At 37.8% G+C, this 20,492-nt stretch overlaps 1 protein-coding gene across 31 annotated transcripts in view; it reads left to right on the forward strand.

Moving 5' to 3' along the window:
* Positions 1-20,492, forward strand: part of DLC1 (DLC1 Rho GTPase activating protein) — a 560,457-nt gene that overhangs the window by 163,562 nt on the left and 376,403 nt on the right. Inside the window, exons 2-3 of one of the 31 annotated variants that reach the window (XM_042983087.1) lie at positions 5,286-5,411; positions 17,472-17,596. The exons of 28 other annotated variants lie outside the window; for them this stretch is intronic. The gene's annotated coding sequence lies outside the window, so the exon portion shown is untranslated. Of the gene's footprint in view, positions 1-420; positions 490-5,285; positions 5,412-17,471; positions 17,597-20,492 lie in introns of those variants that run through there. 2 more of the 31 variants (XM_042983086.1, XM_042983088.1) reach the window with 2 other exon arrangements.

Here is a 20,492-nt window from a genome sequence, read left to right on the forward strand (position 1 = left end):
CTTGGAGTTCTGGCTCCAGGAACTGTGAGAGAAAAAAGTTCCGTATTTCTTTTTTTTTTTTTTTTTTAAGTTTATTTATTTATTTTGAGAGAGTGAGAGCATGACTGAGGAAGGGGGAGAGAGGGAGAGAGAAAGAGAGAACCGCAAGCAGGCTCCGCACCAGGTACACAGAGCCGGATGTGGGCAGGGCTCAAACTCACCAACTAAGAGATCATGCACGACCTGAGCCGAAATCGAGAGTCAGACACTTAAGGAACTGAGCCACCCAGGCGCCCCCAAGAGGCAGCCTCAGGAAACTGCAGTAGTCGCCCCTTAACCGTGTCTTCGGTCAGCTACCCGCGGCCGACCGCCTCCGGAAGCACAGGCCCCGCCTTCTGACGCAGCATCTTGACGTCAGTAGTCGCCGGGGTAGGTCCCAGCCCCTATGTCATCGCCTCTCTGCCCCTCTGCACATGCGCGTTTTATCGTCTCCCATCCTCCCGGGGAAGGGTGAGTACACTACAGTGAGATATTTTGAGACAGAGTCCGAATTCACCTAAGTTTGTTTGCAGTATATTGTGAGACTCGTTCGACGTCCTTATTCGTTGTTCATCTCCTGCTGTGCCTCGTTTATAAATTAAACTTGATCGGAGGTGTGTGGTATGCATGGGGGAAAAAGCGCATCTAGGGGGTTTGGTACTACATGCCGTTTCCGAAATCCTCCGGGGGTCTTGGAACTTTCCCCAGTGGGCCAGCGAGGAGGGGTACTTCTCTAGCACACAGACCTAACCTCAAACTAAATTCCTGGAAGGCCGCGACCAGCACGCTTCGAGCTTCATCGTTCTCCCCCTCGTGCCTACCTTGTGCTGGCACACGGTGTGTGCTTACTACATTTTGTAGAACGAGGGCTTGAAGGATTATTACATTTTGTAGAACGAGGGCCCGAGGGGAGACAAGCACAGCGTGTTGAGCCTTATCTTCGTGGACGGTAATAATTCACGCTACTTTTTTTTTTTTTTTTTTTTTTACCGCCTTCTTGTTCCAATTGAATCAATCAGTTTTTCCTCATCTTTTATTTCATCTGATAGTTCTTTGGAAATTGTCATAAAAGTAACTGTAAACGATAGCAAATACCATGGGGACATTTCTACAGAAAATGTAGCTTATTTTCTTTGAGAGATAACATGCCGGCCATAATTATAAGTAATTATATGAAGTAAAAATGCCTGAATCAGTTCCAAGCTTTAAATTGCCTCACTGCTCAACTTGAGAAAAGACACTCCCAGTAAGATAGCACTGGTGTATTTACCAATTCCATATTTTTTTCTTTTTATAAGTGATACATGCACATGGCCAAAAAAAAGTATAAAATGAAGTTGAATTTCCTTTCTGACTAGTCCCATTTTTCCAAAGACTGACCTTGTTAACTGTCTCCAATTCTGATTCATTACCTAAGTGACGATAAGTAACTATAAGTACATGCTTTTACGTGGGACTTGGGCTCAGGTCATGATCAAACCATTCATGACTTCGGGCCCTGCATCTGGCTGTCTGCTGTGGGCACAGAGCCAGCATCAGATCCTCTGTCCCCCACTCTCTCTGCCCCTCCCCCACTTGCACTCTCTGAAAATTAAAAAAAAAATAATACATGCTTTTATTTATATTTATTAATTAGTGACAGTACATAGAATTTATGCTGTTCACTTGTGAACGATGAGGTATTTCATTCGTGTGCTTAACAGAGATCTTTGCTGTATCCGTTTGCTAGGACAGTTGTAACATAGTACCTGAAACTGTGTACTTCAACAGTAGGAATTGCTTGTCATTTTATTGGTTCTGAAGACCAAAAGTCTGAGATCAAGGTGTCAGCAGGGTTAGTTCCTTCTGTTGGCTGTGACAGAATCTGTTGTGCGCCTCTCTCCTGGCTTCTGGTCTTCGGCTGGTAATTTTTATTGCTCTTTGGCTTGCAGACGTATCACTTGATCTCTGCGTTTATGTCCACGTGGTGTTGTGTCTGTGTCCAGATTTCCCCTTTTTGCAAGGACACTAGTCATTTTGGAATGGAAGTCCATCCTGCTCTGTTATGACTTCATAAATTGTCAACATATGAATTTGTGGGGTGGGGGAGATAACATTCAACCCACAGCAGTTGCTTATATTATGCTAAGCATAGTTCGATGTAATGGACTAAATAAAACAACGGCTGACAAATTTTCTATCATCCGAAACTTACTTTCAGTGGAATTTAGTATTCTCATAATAGTTCAGAGCTTCTCCCCTCTACCTACGGATTTTTATTATTTACGTATTTTTATTTCCTCTGATATTTGCCTTCAGGAATATGCCTACTAAATAAAATGCTCATTTCTCCATTTGTTGATTATTCATTTTAAATAGCGTTTCATTCAAATGAACACTTATCCCTTGATCTACCTCTCCTCCCCCAGCTGATCAACAGCTGGGTGTTCAAATAGATTCATTTTATTATTCATTGCCCTTTAAAATATTTATTGTTTAAGTCCCATTTTTAACTAGAAATTGTTGCTATTCAGTTACCTAGTTGATAAACAGTTAATTGAGCACTTGCTGTGTACCAAGCACTCCTTTGGATGTGAGAGACACAAAATAACATCTTTGCTTTCAAGGACTTACTCTGTAGTATAGGGAAGCAGAAAAGAGATCCAACAAATGGATAGTAAACCAACTAAGGAGTAGAATGAACAAAGGAAAGAACAGAATCAAAGAGTAGGATCTTAGATACCATATGAAGGAACAGTTTCTAAAGGGAGAGTGCAATCAGAATGTTTCAAATGCTGTGAGTAGCTCACCAAGAAACTTGGCATTTAACAGCATAAAGTCCATTGGCTGGCTTGTTCATAGTTTGGCGGGGGCATAGGTTTACTTTCATAGAGTTCTTAAGACCAAAAGGGAGGACAGGAATTGAAGAAAGTAAGCAGAGCCAGCTATTAAACAATGATTTAATATTTGCTGTAAAAGAAAATGAAGGAAGAGGGTGAAAGCCAGAAGATGTGTAGTAAGAGAGAATTTTGTAAAATGTTAAATGGGAGAGATTTGGACATCAAATTTGGAAGCTCAGAGAAATGACTGAGTACAGAATGTATCATTACTACAACAGAGGAGGCAGGAGTGTTGTCCCTGAACTGATGAAAGAGGAGGGCATCCAATGGCCAGTGGAGGGATTGGGATTAGAAGGAGCCAAAACCCTGTATATGCCACAAAAGCGAAGGTGAAGCAAATGAAGTATGTTTTCTGCTCGCTCTTTGATGGTAATGTATTCATATTTTATAGATGAAGCATTCTCTCAAACCTCTCTGAGAACACTAATTATAGAGATAATTTAATGTGAGGTTTAGAGGCTCTTAATGTGTAGTTAGTATTACCTGAATTATTTCTTTTTGTGCAGCAGTCTGTTTCCCTGCAATTGATTTTTCTTAATTATTTAGTGATTTGGGTTCCCTTCCCTTATTATGACCAAGGAGAATTGGATAGCATAGGTGACTGTTGTATGACCCCTCTATGATTTTTGTAGAAATCCATTCTTCTCATAGGAATGATTTATCTCCACTTGTAATGTTTCTATCCTACCTATATGCTCATCTCTGCATGAGGAGGTACTATAATAAATTCCTTACCATCTCCCTGGATCCAGTCTTTTTCCTCTTATTCTGGTTTACTCTATACAGTATAATCAGATTTAAACTTCCTAAGAAAACAACGTCACCAGGTTATTTCCCTTCATGAAAAAGCTAAATAATGTCTTGCTTTTTGTCAAATGAAGATAATATCCTCAGCCTGTATTTTAAAGTTCTCTATTTAGTCCTTGTTAAAATTTTAAGCTTAGTCTCACTACTCTAGTAAGTCGTATAGAGACGCACCACAGATCCATGCTGTCCGGCCACCATGGGCTCTTAGAGCCTCTGAGTCACTCTATACATACACCTAGTTCCTCATTCTAGCATTTACCACTTAACTGTTTCAAACTCATTCTACTTTCTTAAAGTTCCTGAAGCTACCTCTCCCTCCCTCTCTCCCTGAAAATATCTTCACTGAGGAAATAAGTGAATGATAATTAATCTTTTTAAAATTTTGTTTGAAAGTCAACCTAATAAATGCCCTGATTTGGTGATACCAAATGCACTTTGAGGAGCTGTGTATTTTCCTTGTGTAGTCTCAGTGATCAATATGGTATAGTGAAAAACCGGGAGTTTTCCAGCCGATGGATGGATGGATGGATGGATGGATGCCTGAGATGAGATGGATGAGTGAGTGTGTACTCCCCAGCTATAGTTGAATTGTCTCCATTTTCAGTATGGTTGGTGGAGGACGCAACTTTCCTTGCTATGGGTCTGGAAGAAGGAAAAAAGATTCCCTCATGGTTATGTCTTTTCATATCCTCCAATCTACTGTGTTAGTCTTCTTTGATTTTACAGACAGGAGGGAGTGTATTCCATAGTAAAATTATAATTGTTTGCATGAACATATATTTTTGTTAATGTATTCAGTCATCAATTCATTTATTTAGCATTATTTTTAGCATATAACATTTAGGCATCATGTTAATTGCCAGATAATCAGAGATGAATATTATTTTCTTTAAGAAATTCAAAAAAACTTGAAGGATAAAACTTAACTCTAACACTTAAGGAATATGCTCCATTAGCATGATGGCCATTTATCCTTGTTTGTCTGGCCACTCTGCTTTATGCCTGTTGTCGCCACATCCTGCCTACTTTGCTCCTCCATTCACCTTCTGAAGTGTCCCATTTTATCACCTAAATGGGACCCAGATTACATTGTTGACTTATGCAGTGCCATACTAAAAAGAAGCGGGTTATGGATGTGTATGTAAAAATGAAAATGCACCTTGCCTCTTCTAAATTTGTATTTATTAGTGGCATAAGAAAATCCTGTTGAAATTAGTAGAATATATTTGCTTTTGTTTTTAATTTTTCTAATGTTTTGAATAGACAATCCAATATGTTTTGATAGAGATTAAGCTTTAGATAACTAATGCTTTTTTTAATGCTTCAAAAATATGGAAAATAAGGCTCTTATAGCTGGATGTTCACAGAAATCTGTGGAAGAGCTAATATTCACAAAGCAATAAGTGATACTAATTAGATTTCTGAAGCAATACTAAAATAGCTCATTATATATTCTATTTAAAGTTCAAAATGTATAAAATACTTATTAGTTTTAAACTGATACGTTTCACCCATCACAATTCATCTCTATAGCTTCTTTTAGCTTTAAAAGGCAACCTACTCACTTTTCTTATTCCCTAGGAAATGGTAAACTAAGAACTGATTACCTGTAGAAGTTTCTACACTACCCATTCATAATTCAGTGGAGAACTGGTTATGAAATAATGACCCAACCATGTGGGAACCACAAACAACACAAGATTGAAGGTAATGATGAGTTTAGATCCATTCTCTTTTTATAGAATAATTTCACTCAACACTAATTAGTTTTCTGAGATGACATCCGGGTCTCTTTGACATCACAGGCTCATTTCTTAGTGCCACATACCCAGTACTTGTCAATCACTGACCATAGTTTATTCTTCTAAAGATTTAAGTAGCAGCCTCAGGGTTTATATTTCCCCAAATTTACCTCAGAGCTGAAATATACCAAAGAGTCTCCCAATCTCTGGAAGAGATTCTGTGGTTATGGTTGTATTTTTTTTTCCTTGTGAAACTACCACTGTTTATAATCTCTATTTTCTATGGTTGCTATTCATAAAAGGGTCTTTTTAAACTTTCTTTCTTTAATTCACTAAGTAAGTCCAAAAATCTCCATGGCTTCTGGGCACATGCTAAGAATAACAGGAAATTCATTATTATAACCAGTGGTATTTAGCCAAAGCCCTGATAGGAAAGATGGCCTTTGCTGAGCCTCAGCATCAGAAAACGAAAATCCTTTTGAACCAAAATTGAATATCAAGGTTTTCTCCAGACTAGAGAGTTTCAGAACTAAACTTTAATTATGAAGATATCTGTACTGTGTTATAGAAAACACCTTTTTTCAAGTCTTTTAAAAACAAATTCAACCCTGACACGACACGTTTAAGTCAAAGAAGGAAAACCAGCTACAAGTATTTAGGAATCTACTACTTTTTTTAGACAAAATTGTAATTTGGTCTTGTCTGTTAAAAAATGCCATTATGTCACTATCAAAATATGTTCTCATTTAATTGTTAATACCTGCACTTTGCATTGGTATAAACCCACAAGAGACTTAGTGACCAAATAAAACCAAGAAGGAAAATTTAGGCAGTTACTCTAGAGGTCTTTTATTCTCAGTAAGTCAAATTGACACATCTTTGCATAAATACTACAGAAGAGTAACGTGGAACCTGTTATTGTTCTTATGTTATAATGGGGGGGGGGGGGACACAGGGTTAGTTACCTCCTAGAAGAGTGTTGTTCTCTTTCCAGCTCTGACAGCACCTGTGACCTGGAGCAAGCCTGTCCCCTCCATAGGATTGTTTCCTCATTGTTCTGGGAAGGGTATTGAATTAGGAAATCTTTCTGTTTCCCCCCAGCTCCCCATTTCTCTGATTCCCACATAGTTGTTTGATAGTAAATTGTGTTTGGTTGTCAGCATAGTGAATGTTGTTTATTTATCAGCATTTACTTTCAAATATTAGAATTTGTCGCACAAAGTTGTCACTACAATGGAAAGATGATAATCGTGTCACTAAAAAACAAGTACTTCAAAAATTTCCCTCTAAAAACCTGTCTTCCTGTTCCATGTGGATGGTTTACTGATAGATTTCACCTGAGCATTGAGTATCTGTCTTAGTCTGATCAGGCTGCTATAACAAAATACCATAGGCTAGGTGGTTTAAACAATAGACATTGTTTCCTTATAGTTCTGGAGGCTAGAAGTCTGAGATCAGGGTGCCAGCCTGTTTGGATTCTGGTGCGGAGTCTCTTCCTGGCTTATGGATGGCCACCTTACTTTGTTCTTACGTGGTAGAGAGAGGAAGCTTTGGTTTCTCTCCCTTTTAATAGGATGCTGATTCTATCATGGAGGCTTTATCCTCCCGACCTCATCTAAAACTAATTACTTCCCAAAGGCCTCACCTCCTAATACCATCATATTGAGGATTAAGGCTTCAACATCATTTGGGTGGAAGGAAGAGGTCACAAATACTCAATCTACAGAAGGATCTCTCTTGACATATCAGGTTAGCACGTCACCCTCCGCCTCCACACTCTGATGCTCAGCATCACACAGTCTGCCTCTTGGTGGTTCTCTAATTCCTTGATATTTGTCTCTTCAACTATAACCTCTTTAAGGTAAAGACAGGTTTTCCTTTTTTCCTTGCTTTTACAGTGACTAGTATTTAGGCACTTAGTAAATATTTATTGATAGATTGATAAACCCTCTATAGTGCTGAATAAAATATTTTGCCAAGAAAAAGTTAACACATTTGTAAGGGATGTGTACTTAGCACTCTTGCTGTAATACCCTCACTAAAACTATCAGTATATTATAACAGTTTAATTATTTAATAGTCATTGTTTGTGTTTCTGATGAATAAGGAACTTCTGCTACTTAGAGGAAATGTTTACATCACCCTGATTTAGTAAATGGCATAGTTTTGTTTAAGACACTAGCATTTCCTGCCAGATGAAGCACAGGGATGTTTCTTCCCAATGAAGCATGACCCAGCAAACCGTCAGGGCTTCACCTATATCCTAGGAGACTTGAGCACTGAAGACTTCTGGAGACACAGGCCAAGTCTCATAGTGTGTAAAGAATTCCCAAGGATTGGGGCACCTGGGTGGCTTAGCCCCTTAAGCAGTCGGCTCTTGATTTTGGCTCAGGTCGTGATCTCACAGTTCATAAGATTGGGTTGGGCTCTGCACAGACGGCACCACAGCCGGCTTGGGATTCTCTCTGCCCCGCACCCCAACTCTGCGCATGCGCGCGCGCTCTCTCTAAATAAATAAATAAATAAATATGAAAAAAAGAATGCCCAAGGATCAATGGTCATTAATTCAAGATATCTAATGAATTCCTAAGCAAGTGTTAGAGTTAATTTTACACTGTTTAGGATAAATTATAGAAAATTAAACATTGAATTAAAACGTAAATATTTCTGCAAGATTTCCAACTTCTTAGCCTCTCTTTCATTCCTTCCTCCAAGAAAATGAACAACCACTCCCTTCATTCAATGTATGTATGCATGTATATATACACGTAAGTCTGTAGCAAGAACAGCGTTAGTTTCTTCTGGAAGGAGACTCAGATTCCTAAGGTGAAGGACACTGCTCCCAGTCTCTCAACTATTCCCTGGGAAAGTTAAAAATAAGTCCCACTGAAAAAATAAGTTGGCACTTGTTATTTGAGAAAATTGCTTTATTCCAGGAACTGCCTCATGTAGCAGAAATTTATTTACCATCTGTGTGGACTTTAAAATTTTTCCATCTTAACTGATACACAACTGAAATAGAAACAGACTTTCCGTGCGTAGGTTTTCCACAGGCCTCAATATTTTAAAGGGTGTTAACTAAGAAACTTTTGGGATTTTTGTGGTCCCCAGAGTGGGAGAGCCCCATGACTGCCCCTCAGGTCTAAAATCTCCTTCTGGAGACAGGCCCCAGGCTGATGTCACTAGTGACTTCAGGTTGGGGTGAAAGGGGTGGGGGGACCTGCCAGGGAGCATTCCAGGGACTTTGCTGAAAGGCATTCTTTATTTTAAACGGCCAGTAGAACAGTTACCTAGCACATTATGTTCAAATAATAAAATAAAAATAAAAGTCCCTTGGGCAATAAATGTCTTCTTCCTGAATTGCTTTTAAGTTATGTAGTCAGATAAGACAAATGTGCTTTCCTCTTTTTCAACTGTATCAAAGGGTTATTTTATTCAAATGTTTTATTAAATTTTTCCACAAGAGGAAGTAACTTTGTTCACTGAGGGGAAAAATGAGGTTGAATGGGTGGCTGAACACAAGTAGATTTATTGTTAAGCAGTGCTTTATATAAACTACAGAAAAATCAAGGGAAATCCAAGTGCCACTTTTTATACCAAATAAGCTGCACTGCCCAGATGTTCTCCTACAATATTAAGCTATTCTACCATTATTCTCGAGGACGGAAACTAGAGTGGCTGTATCTCTTTACATTGTATGCTTTCCCTTCAAGAAAACTCAAGAGCTTTGGACCATTTGGTCATCTGTAAAGACTTTATCAAAGCAGTATCTCACTTTTCTAGACATGGAATGTTAATTTAACAACTATGAGAAGGTCAAAATCATGTCCAGTTATGTAGGATGTATATTTTAATAATATGTTTCTTATTGCAAATTTTGATGCTAATCTTAACATTCAAACATAAATTTCAGTAAAGCTTTTAGGATGTAGGAAATTACACAACCTATCCATAATTTCCCTTTTCCAAATTCCTATAATTCCTACACTGTTTAAGCATGAACTGTGTGCTGGCACCAGACCTGGACTACATGCATTATCTCATTTAATTGTCACAAAACTTACAAGTTTAGTAAAAATTGGTAGATGAAAAATAGGAGGCCTTGACAAATAGATAACATACTCCCAGGTCACAGATCAATTAAGTGTTGGCTTAATTGAGGCAGACCTCCAAAACCCATTATTCTGGCCATAGTACAGGCTTTAGGATTAGCCATTAATATGGAAAACCCAATTCTGATGGAATACATAGGAATTTTTAAAACATCAGTATTCATCTCAGCTTTTAAGGCCGCCTTTAAACTATAGAAGACTTCAGAACTTCAAAGACTGTTGTTTATTTACAAAATTGAAGGAGAGGCACTTTTACTCTTTGACCTATACATTGGAAAGTAGGCCTGTGAAAATTTAAAAAGCAGGGCTGATACTCAGACTTACAATCACTGTCCAGTTCTTTGTCACTCCTAGAAAACTGTGCTGTTGCATAAAATTCATAAAAGAAAGTATAAGAGAGTGGCTTCCGGAAACAAAATTCAGTTTGATTCCTGGATCTCTTCCTGGTAGTGGCACTGAGAAAGTCATTCATTGCGTTGGTCTCAGTCATCTGTAGGATTGGAGTAACAATGATACATAAGTGTGGGAAATAATGTTCATGAAATCTGTCACAGAGGAGGCAAGTAAATGGTAGCAAAGCTGATGATAATCTAACTCATGGAAACTGAGGGGCAGGGATAGGTAGAACTGTGGAAAATATGAGTAAGTACAGCGTGTAAGTACCTGTGTGACTGAATACCACCATATTCTATGAAAACAACAGTTGCTCTAACTAGAACACAAATTCTGATCGTGTCCTTATTCTGCCTCCCCTCAGCATTAGTATGTTACTGCTTTGTACAATAATTTGCATCTTTTAATAGCTTTAAGGTAAAAAAGAATATGAAATTGAAGTATAAAACAAAATCAAGAGTCTAATCTCCCACTTAAATTTCTGTTGTATCTTCTGCAAATTAGCCTCTCTGTGTCAAAACATAGAAGTAAATGTAGTAATAATAATTCCAACTTTACTGAGATATTAAAATGACTGAAAGGGAGATTTCTGCTGAGAGCAGTATTGTCCCAAAGAAACTTCACAGTAAACTCCAGAAAGAACAGACTCAGATGCCATTAGTCTCACAAGGAGTAAGAAGATCACCAATGAAGCACTCTTCTAAAAACACAGCAACATGAGCTAGGAATAAAGGGAAGACTCAGAACCTGAGTAGTGGGCAGACTGGAAGAACAACATGGCAACTGGGAAACTGAGTCTTGAGCCAGCCCAAGCTGAGCTAAGCCCCTCAAGGTTAGTAGTTCTCCTACCTAGTGGCAGAAGCAAAAACACTCTGGCAGAAAATCATTCCCAATCCCCAACCTAGGTCCACAGAGCTCCCACCTATTAAGATCAAGCAATGACCTTCAGTTACAGATTACGAAACAGAAGGCTGCTGCTAGAGCTGAAAGTCAGAAGAGGGCTGATCAGTCCAGAAGCTCCAAGTTTCTTGTACTTTTGTAGGAAATGGGGGTTGCATTAATGTATGTTTTTAACTTTAGATTTTATTATAATGTAAATTTGCCATGCTAAAAGTAAATGGCAAACTTTCAAAGGTAAAGGAGTAGAACTTGGGTGAATAAATTTTAAGGAACAAAATCTGATACAAACAAATAAAAACATCAGTCAATAGCAAATAAATGCAAAATATTAAAAATGGGATAAATAAAAAGGAAAATGTGACAAAATCACAATAAATGGAAATGGATTTAAATAATTATTAAGTTTATTGTATGGAAAACACTCCAGTCACATGCTGTTTACAAAGATCTGTAATGTGTTAAAGTTTAGAAAGGTTGCAAGGTAAAGGAAAAGATAAAAGGTAAATACAAGTGAAATATAGACATTTAAGACAAATTATTAAAACTACCACATAAAATTATAAGCCACCAATATTGATAAAAATTTTAGTTCACCATGATAATAAGTATAAACTATATACAACTCAAATGGATGAAAAACACATAAAGAAAACATTGAACACTTATATATATACATATATATAGAACTATATAGAAATTCTGAAAAATCTACAATTTTGGTGGGAGGCTATCAAGAGTAAAAAGTTAATAAAGCATCAAAGCTTTAAGCAACAAAATAAGCAAGCTTAATCTGATGCACATTTAGAACTCTATATAATAATTAGAATTAGGATATACATATTGTTCTCAATCACACATGGAGTATTTTGAAAATTGCTACTGTAGACTGTGAAATATATCTTAACAAATTTCAAAAAATTGCTGTTGCAGAGACTACATATTCAAACCATGATGCAATTAAGTTAGAACTTGCAACAGAAATTCCCATCATTGGGAAATTAAAACATATTCACACTAATAATTCAAGAGATAAGAACTCATATTTGAAATTTTACAAATAATTGGATGATTGGGGCCTGTTGGTGGCTCAGTCAGTTAAGCATTGGACGTTGGCTCAGGTCATGATCTTGCAATTTGTGAGTTTGAGAGGCCTGCGTGGGGCTCTGTGCTAACAGCTCAGAGCCTGGAGCCTGCTTCAGATTCTGTGTCTCCCTCTTTCTCTCTGCCATTCCCCTGCTGGCAGTCTGTCTCTCTCTCTCTGTCTCTAAAAAATAAATATTAAAAAAGTTTTTAAAAAAATAATTGGATTATAAGATATAGTGTACATCTAAACATATGGGTTGGGGGTACCTGGGTGACTCAGTCAGTTGAGCGGCTGACTTCAGCTCAGGTCATGATCTTACGGTTCATGGGTTTGAGCCCCGCATCAGGCTCTATGCTGACAGCTCAGAGCCTGGAGCCTGTTTCAGATTCTGTGTCTCCCTCTCTCTCTGCCCCTCCCCCACTTGTGCTCTGTCTCCTTCTGTCTCAAAAATAAATAAACATTAAAAAAAAAAAAGATTAAACATATGGGTTGTAAGAAAAAGAGGTACTTACAGGGAAATGTAAAAACATTAAATGCCATTATAAAAGAAGAAAAAGTGAATGATTATGAAGCAGGTGTCTTAAGGAGTAAGAAATAGAATGATATATAAACCCAACTCAAGAAAGGAGATACTTAAGATGAAAAGAAAAATGAAGGATAAAAGCAAATATAAAATTAGGAGACAAAAAAAATTGATTATGTGGAAAGCCTAAAAATAAGTATACTGACCTCTATCAAGTCAAGAGAGAGGGAACAAATAATAATACAAATAGTGGAATAATCAGTGATAAAGATTAGGGAATATAATGCACAACTTTAAGTCAATAAACTTGAAAAATTAGATGGCATAGACAAATGATTAAAAATTATAGACTTTCACTGAAATCAACCAAGAAAAAAATAATCTTATAACACTTTTAAAAATAAAAAGCCTTTAAAATTCTCCTACAAAGGAAACAAAAAACAGTTTTATAAGCAAATTGTACTTAGCTTTCAAGAAACAATTCATTTCAATCTCTTTATAAACTTGTGCAGAGAATAGAAAAGAATAAATGTCACTCATGAACATAGATGCTAAAACCTGAGCAATTCAGCAGTATAAAACCAGATAAAACACTTTAATCAAATTAGTTTAATTCTAGGAATAGAAAGGGTGGTTTGACATTTAAAAAATCTATATGTGTCATTTTAAATAATCATTTGTGGGTTAAAGGGGGAAAAGTATGGTCATCTTAACAGATTCATAAAAGAACATTTGGCAAAATCCAACACCCCTTTTTTTTTTTTTTTTTAATTGAGAAGGCAGGAACAAGCTAGAACTATTTTAACCTAAAAAAGTAATACCTATTTTAAAAAGAAAAGCCTACAAAAAATAGAATCTCTGGGGCACCTGGCTGGCTCAGTCCATTGAGCTTCTGACTCTGTCTCAGGTCATAATCTCTCCATCCCCTCACCCTCAAGTTCAAAACCCCCATTGGGCTCTGTGCTGATAGCTCAGAGCCTGGAGCTTGCTTTGGATTCTGTGTCTCCCTCTCTCTCTGCCCCTTTCCCCCACACCCACTCTCGAAATAAACATGAAAAAAATTGTTAAAAAAAGAAAAAGAAATAGGATCTTTAATGGGGACACAATACCATGGTCTGTCTTCAACTTTATGCTGGAAATTCTCCCAAATGCAGGGAAGGCAATGGCAATAAAAGTCTTAAGAATCATAATTTTTGCAGATGATATGATTTTCTACTAAGAACATGTGACAAAAATAGTCAAATTATTAAAAATAGTAAGGGGCGCCTGGGTGGCTCAGTCGGTTAAGCGTCCGACTTCGGCTCAGGTCATGATCTCACGGTCTGTGGGTTCGAGCCCCACGTCGGGCTCTGTGCTGACAGCTCAGAGCCTGGAGCCTGTTTCAGATTCTGTGTCTCCCTCTTTCTCTGACCCTCCCTATTCATGCTCTCTCTCTCTGTCTCAAAAATAAATAAATGTTAAAAATAAAATTAAAAAAAATAGTTTAACAAACCCACAAATATTTAGAAAATGTGTATTTTAAAATTTACCATTTATGAAAGCAACAAGAACTAGGTTCCAGAGAAGTCTTTATGTGATGTAACTTTGTGCATTATACCATATGCTGGATTATAAAACTTTCCTGAGAGATATTAAAGGGGATCTAAATACGTACAGGGATATATTATACTCACAAAATAGAAAGAGTCAGTATTGTAAAGATACCAATGCTCCCAAAGTTGGTCCATACATTCTCTACAGTTAAAATCAAAGTTCTGTTTTTCAAGGAACTTGACAAATGGATTCTAAAATATCTCTGGAAGAGCCATGGACGGAAGAATATAGCCAAGAGATTATTAATGAAGTCATGCAAGGTGGGAGAACTGGCCTGCTTAAATGTCAAACATTTTTAAACATTGAATTCATATAATATGAGACTTATGAAGGAATAGACAAATTAGCTAATGAAACAGGAGAGAAAGCCAAGAACAACCCTGCAATAGTATGGGAGGGTGTCCTTGAGGGAAGGGGCGCGGATACCTGGAAAATTGATTATCTGTGTGGAAAAGGATAAAATTAAATCCTCCTCTCCTCTTCCTCTTCCTCTTCCTCTTCCTCTTCCTCTTCCTCTTCCTCTTCCTCTTCCTCTACAGTTCTAGATGGAGGATTAATGATTTAAATATGAAAAGAGAACTTGAAATATTTTCGGTGAAAATATGAGCAGATAAGTTTATAACCTTGAAGTCGAATAGTGAGGAATTCATAAACACAAAACACTAATTACATAAGATGTGTACATTGTATATGTTAAAATTTGGAAATTCTAAATTCATCAAAACACAATCTAAAGGAAGCATTTTAAAAAGTGCTTTCAAGTCAGAGGAATGCCAATTAAAATCACAATGATTCTACACCCTCCAGATTGGCACTAATTGAAAAGTCTAACATACCAAATGTCAGAGTTGATTAGGATCCATAGAAACTTGTATACAATCCAGAGATCAATATAATTGATACAACGATTTTAGAAAACAATTTGGCATTATATCTTAAACATTCACATATCTAAAATTACTCTCACTACTAAGTATATATCCTTGGACACAATCTTGAACTTGCCCCTGAAGAAATGTGTACAATAGTATGCATTGCATTAATGCTCTAATAACAAAACAACTAGAAATAATCCAAGTAAGCAGTTGTGAAGAAATGGATGAATGTGTTGTAGAATTATCAACACGATGGCATATTGTACAGATATAAAATAAATTAAGCACTTCAACCCACTACACTAGTTGTTTGTAATACAATGGTGATGGGTGTAAGAGAAGCACATTTCAGAAAACTGCATAGAGTTCAATATGTTTGTAGAGCTCAAAAGGAACTAAATAATATCTCATTTAAGTACACACATATATTCACAGTTTAAAGCCTCTATTTTTAAATTTTTTATTATTTTTTTAAATATTTGAGAGAGAGAGGGAGAGAGAGCAAGCAGGGATGGGTCAGAAATAAAGGAGAAGGAGAATCCCAAGCAGGCTCCACACTCAGCATGCACCCGACATAGTATTCGAACCCACCACAGTGAGATCGTGACCTGAGCTGAAATCAAGAGTTGGCCACCCAGGTGCCCCAGCCCCTGTTTTTTAAAAGCAAGGGAATAAAAAACAAAATAAAAAAAACTTAAGAGTGGAGGAAGGCAAAGATGAGATAGGAAGGAGTATATAAATGGGCTCAAATCATACCCCAGTTCCATGGTGAGGTGGTGGATTTACGGGAGAATCACTGTAATAGTTGCTTCATAACTTTTGCACGTGGGCACATGTTCCATATCAACATCATTTGATATTATAATAAAATAATGATACTTAAATGTGGTAACAAATGCAGATATGCTTTCACCATAAAGATTTAGAGAAATTTTTATTGCTGTGTTTTAAATTAATTTTGTGTGAGACCTGTTTTCCCTAATTAGATTGGAATTGCTCAAAGGCCAAGGTTATGACACAATTCTAAGTAACACTTGGTAAATATGACACATGAATGCATCAACTTTATGAAGAAAAAAAGAGTGTCTCCTGTTGCCTTGTGTTTACATGTGTTGCTTTTTCTTTTGTGTGAGTCTAGATTACATCTGACCATGTGCCCTTGGCCACAACACATCTACCCTTCTAAAATAAGAAGACAAAGATCCCTCTTTCTAAGACTCTCAGGCTTCAGGAAGCTTTTATTCTCGGCGTCCTCCAGCATCAACTCTACTAATTGCCCAAGGCCTCACCCCACATCCATGACCTTGCAATTTTTACCCCTAATAGCCTTAAACTTGAGTATTGACTCTGGGGAAAAACTTTCCACTGTATTCAAATTTCATCTTTTTTCTCTTCCTTTTATTTTAGTTTATCTCTTTCATTTATTTTATCCCTTGGACAACTGCAGAAAAAGGAAGTGAGTTAGCTGCCATTTTCTCCTTCTGGCCCTTCTAAGCTCTTTCATGTCCCCATGAATAGCACTGCAACTCTAGTCCCAGATGGCCCTCTTTCTCTAACAGACAACTCTCTGGGGAAGGTTGATAATCCTAGTCTTTAAAGACATAGGTCCTGGGAATCCAGCAAAATGTCAGGTTTCTGTTTCCTCATCAGAGAATAATAAGCCAAAAATAATAACTCTAAACAGCTATTAGAACAATGTTGCTTCCTCATGACCAGAAATGACCAGTCCCAATTTGGAGACAATTGAGCACAAAAAGCTTTTTAATCTACATGAAATCTACCAAGTTCACTGGTTTCAACAGACCTACTCTGAAGCTAAACAAAATTACAGCTTTTTCATAAACAAGTATCTGTAATAAATCAATGGGAAAAACAAAATAGTGAACATCCCTGTAGTATGAATATGTATCAGATTACAATCTTTTATTCTTTGAATAGATCTGAAGAAACCAATCTATATTTTATCAGGTCATATTTGTAAAACATTCCCCTTCTATACTTACTCTGTTACTTTATAGTAAAGAGGTCAGAATCACTCCAAGCAGATATTCTCTTTGCGACTAACAGTATGAAATTTTAGTCACAAGGCCCAAATTCCAGTGATCTTGTTCCCACAGTGTGGACAACCTGATACATATTTAGTCCCACACCGTTGACATGCTAGATAACGGTCTTTTGTGAAGTTCCTTGAATGCTGGCAACCAGATAAAAGCATTTCCTAAACCCCTTTGCTTGTTTTCCTAATATATAAGAGGCTACCTTGATAGTCAAGATATTTCAATTCAAAATTGCCAGGTGTATGTTGTCTACGACGACAAAGAGGAAGGCCAGGTACTTCTGATTTATTTTTATTCTTTGCACTAATGGTACCCATGCATCCTAGTGACCAACAATAAAATGATAGAGTTATGGGAGCCTAGAAGTAGTAGTGCAACTAATAAAACGTGTTGAGCACTCTTCTCTAAAGACTGTGGGTAGAGTGAGCTCCGGCACCTTGTAGAGTTACTTTGATTACAACCCTGTTCATTTCTTCTGCTTTCCAAAGGGGATAATACTGAGATTAGAACAGACGCATCTGCAGTAAGAACAAGTTACCAAAAACAAGAATGCAAAGGTGTTCTTCCTGTTCAAGATAGTGTGCCAGCCAAGTTATGAAAGAAAAGGTCCCAGGTGAATGTGGACTTTTTAATTATTTTTGGCGTGTACGGTGTATGTTACTATAGACTACAGGATGAAATGGCAGCTAAAATATTGGTAGATTTTTAATAAAAATTATCTTGAATAGATTTGTATGGAATTTGTATGGACTAAGTTGAAAATACATCTGCTGAATGATAAAACATATATACCCATTGGTTTTGCAGCAAGTAGTTACGTAGCTTCCTGGGAAAAGGCTAGAGTCCCAACAACAATACGAGTCTCATTCTGCCCTATCTGTCCCTATAAAGTGGCTTTCTGCCTTGTAGTTAGTACAGATACAGAGCAGGGTGGCAAAAGAAAAAAGCTCCTAGAACTGGGCTTTCTCTCCGTTACTTCCAAGGTAATTGAGCTAGATGTTAGCAGAGACAAATGCCCCACTGATACTGTTACTGCTAGACATGTAGAGATGTGGCACAGTGTGACTTGGGAAGCACCTTTGCATACCATGTCGATTGACTTATATATAAATAAAGAAGATACAGTGGCATGACAGAAAGCACGTTGGAATCAGAGAGAAGAGATGTGCCTCATGCCAGCTTAACCAGCAACTTGCTCTGTGATCTTGGGTAAGTCGGTGAACACACTCCTTCACTTGTAGAAAAAGGAGACTGAATACAATACTTTGCAGGGGGACTGAGCACAGGCTGGGACAAATGCCTCCTTTAAAGGACCATGCATAGTTTGAAATCAGTAATAAATATAATTTTGTATTTGAGAAAGGGACAAACAGCTACCATATTTTAAATTTGTAATGATTTAAAACTATGGAAGATAAGCTCCACCAAAATGTGGCCTGATGGGTAGTGACGGAATACTTAATGTTTATCACTGAAGGCAGGAACATGCCCTGGACAGTGCAGGCGTTGAGAGGAAGGGCAAGAAGAGGCTGAAGGTGTGAATGTTTGTTAAAGGCATGGAAGAAAATGAATGTGCATGTATTTAAGTGCTGAGAAATTCCTTGTGGACTGATGTGCTGAATTTTCACATAAAGAAATGGTGAATTCATCCCAAGGCACCTTGGTATGAGATGCTATTTCACTGACAAGATGGCTTCCGTCATTATCACATTCTGTCTACACATTTTTACATCCATAGGACCCTGTTTTCCACTCACAGTGTGAAACTTGAACAACCTTTTCCACAGAAGAAACGAATGGAATCTGTCTTCAGAATCAGTGCTCATAGTACTAGTGTTTGTTGTTTACATTGTGATTCCTAAATATTCCTGGCCTTAGCGGCAGACACCTACTCATATGTGGTAATCCCTTTTATCTTTCAAATAGCAGAAGTGTGCTATCGGGAAACACGGGAGGAAAGTCTCGCTGTGTTCCTTTATTTCAGTCCATACCATCATCTCCCCACGTATGTCCCTATGCGTTCTTTGGTCCTTTCTCAGAATCCTAGTCATCCCAAGGCTGTGCTCTCATACCTTTAGAGTCGCAGTCATTATCTTGAACTGCAAATGTTTATTTGTTTTGTCCATTCCCTGATAGATCTTCCAAGGTAGAGACTTTTTATTTGCCTTTGCAACTCCAGTGCATAATCAGATCCAAATAACTGCGTCATGATGACTGACTGAATAGATGCACAGAAGATTTACGGTGACTTTGAGCAAAATGGTTATGGAAGTCTTTTAATTAGACAACCAATATTTGCTGAGCTTTTATGAACAAGGAAGGCACTTCACAAGGGGCTGTGGGAGATTAAAAAGCTACTATGAAGAGAAGAAGCACAGCCCTTTAAATACTGTGAGATAATGAGGCCAGTCCTTTTCAGATATAAATGAGTACAAGATAGCATATTTTGAAAACCTACAAGAGTCACAAACAGTATATATCAGGGTGAGGCCGCCTCCCTGGCTGCTGGCATTCATTTCTGTACATGTTCATCAGTTCTTTATTGAATACTCAATAAACTCCAAGCACAATCCTAGACGCTAATCTATGGCAGTGAGCAGAATCAGCTGGGCAAGTTTCAGAGGGGCCAGCGTGAATAATTTCCGTTCGCTTGAAGCATGGGTAGGCTCCGGAACAGGCAGACCGGAATCAGGATGGCATTCCAGGCACATGTACACAGAGCAATACTGGGTGACTGGGGAGGGTGTTCCCCAGGCCATCCTCCTCCTCATAAACTTATAAAAAGAATTGGGCACAAAAATCTTTTTATAGAGTATATTGTGTGGCATTCCAGTTTTAGTATGCTTATTCACAGGAAGCAGTTTTTATGTAATATTTCCCTTTTCTAGAAATCAAAGGGGTTACTATTTAGACCGGATAGGAATAGGAAATCATAATAGCAACACTGCATTAACTTTGCTGTGCAGGAGAAGTAGGTCCAGGGTATCAGCAGCCCGCACTCCGATGCCTGTGAGCCGAGGGCACTGTGGACAGGACATTTTGTTGCTTGCACTCCCAGCCCAACGCCCCTGCCCCCATCAGGAAAGCACAGCGCACTTTCAATGAACAAAGAGATAATACTTACTTCTCTAAGAGGCTGCCCAGTAATTAGCCTCAAAGGAGTCACTTGAGTCATTTTAGAGCTATGAGGAGGGAAGGGGGGAAAAACATTTAGAGCTCATTTATTGACACAGTTATCTAAAAAATAAAATCGGGAAGAAATCCACAACTAGGAACCCTTTTTGAAAGACCACCGTCTGACATTGGGAAGGATCCAGATGAGGTCAACACCCTCAACTTCCTGTCCCAGAGGAAGACAGAAAAGAGACAGAGAATGAAAGACGGGGAGGGAAAGAGAGAAAGATGAAAAACATAGAGCTCCACACAACTTACAAATTCTCCAGAGATAAAGCAAGAAAAAGGGGAACTTTAAAGAGAACTGCTTTTTTAGAGAACTCTTAGAAGTGCTG

Source organism: Panthera tigris, chromosome B1 (assembly GCF_018350195.1).
Source record: "Panthera tigris isolate Pti1 chromosome B1, P.tigris_Pti1_mat1.1, whole genome shotgun sequence".
In the NCBI taxonomy this organism is placed as follows: Eukaryota; Metazoa; Chordata; class Mammalia; order Carnivora; family Felidae; genus Panthera; species Panthera tigris.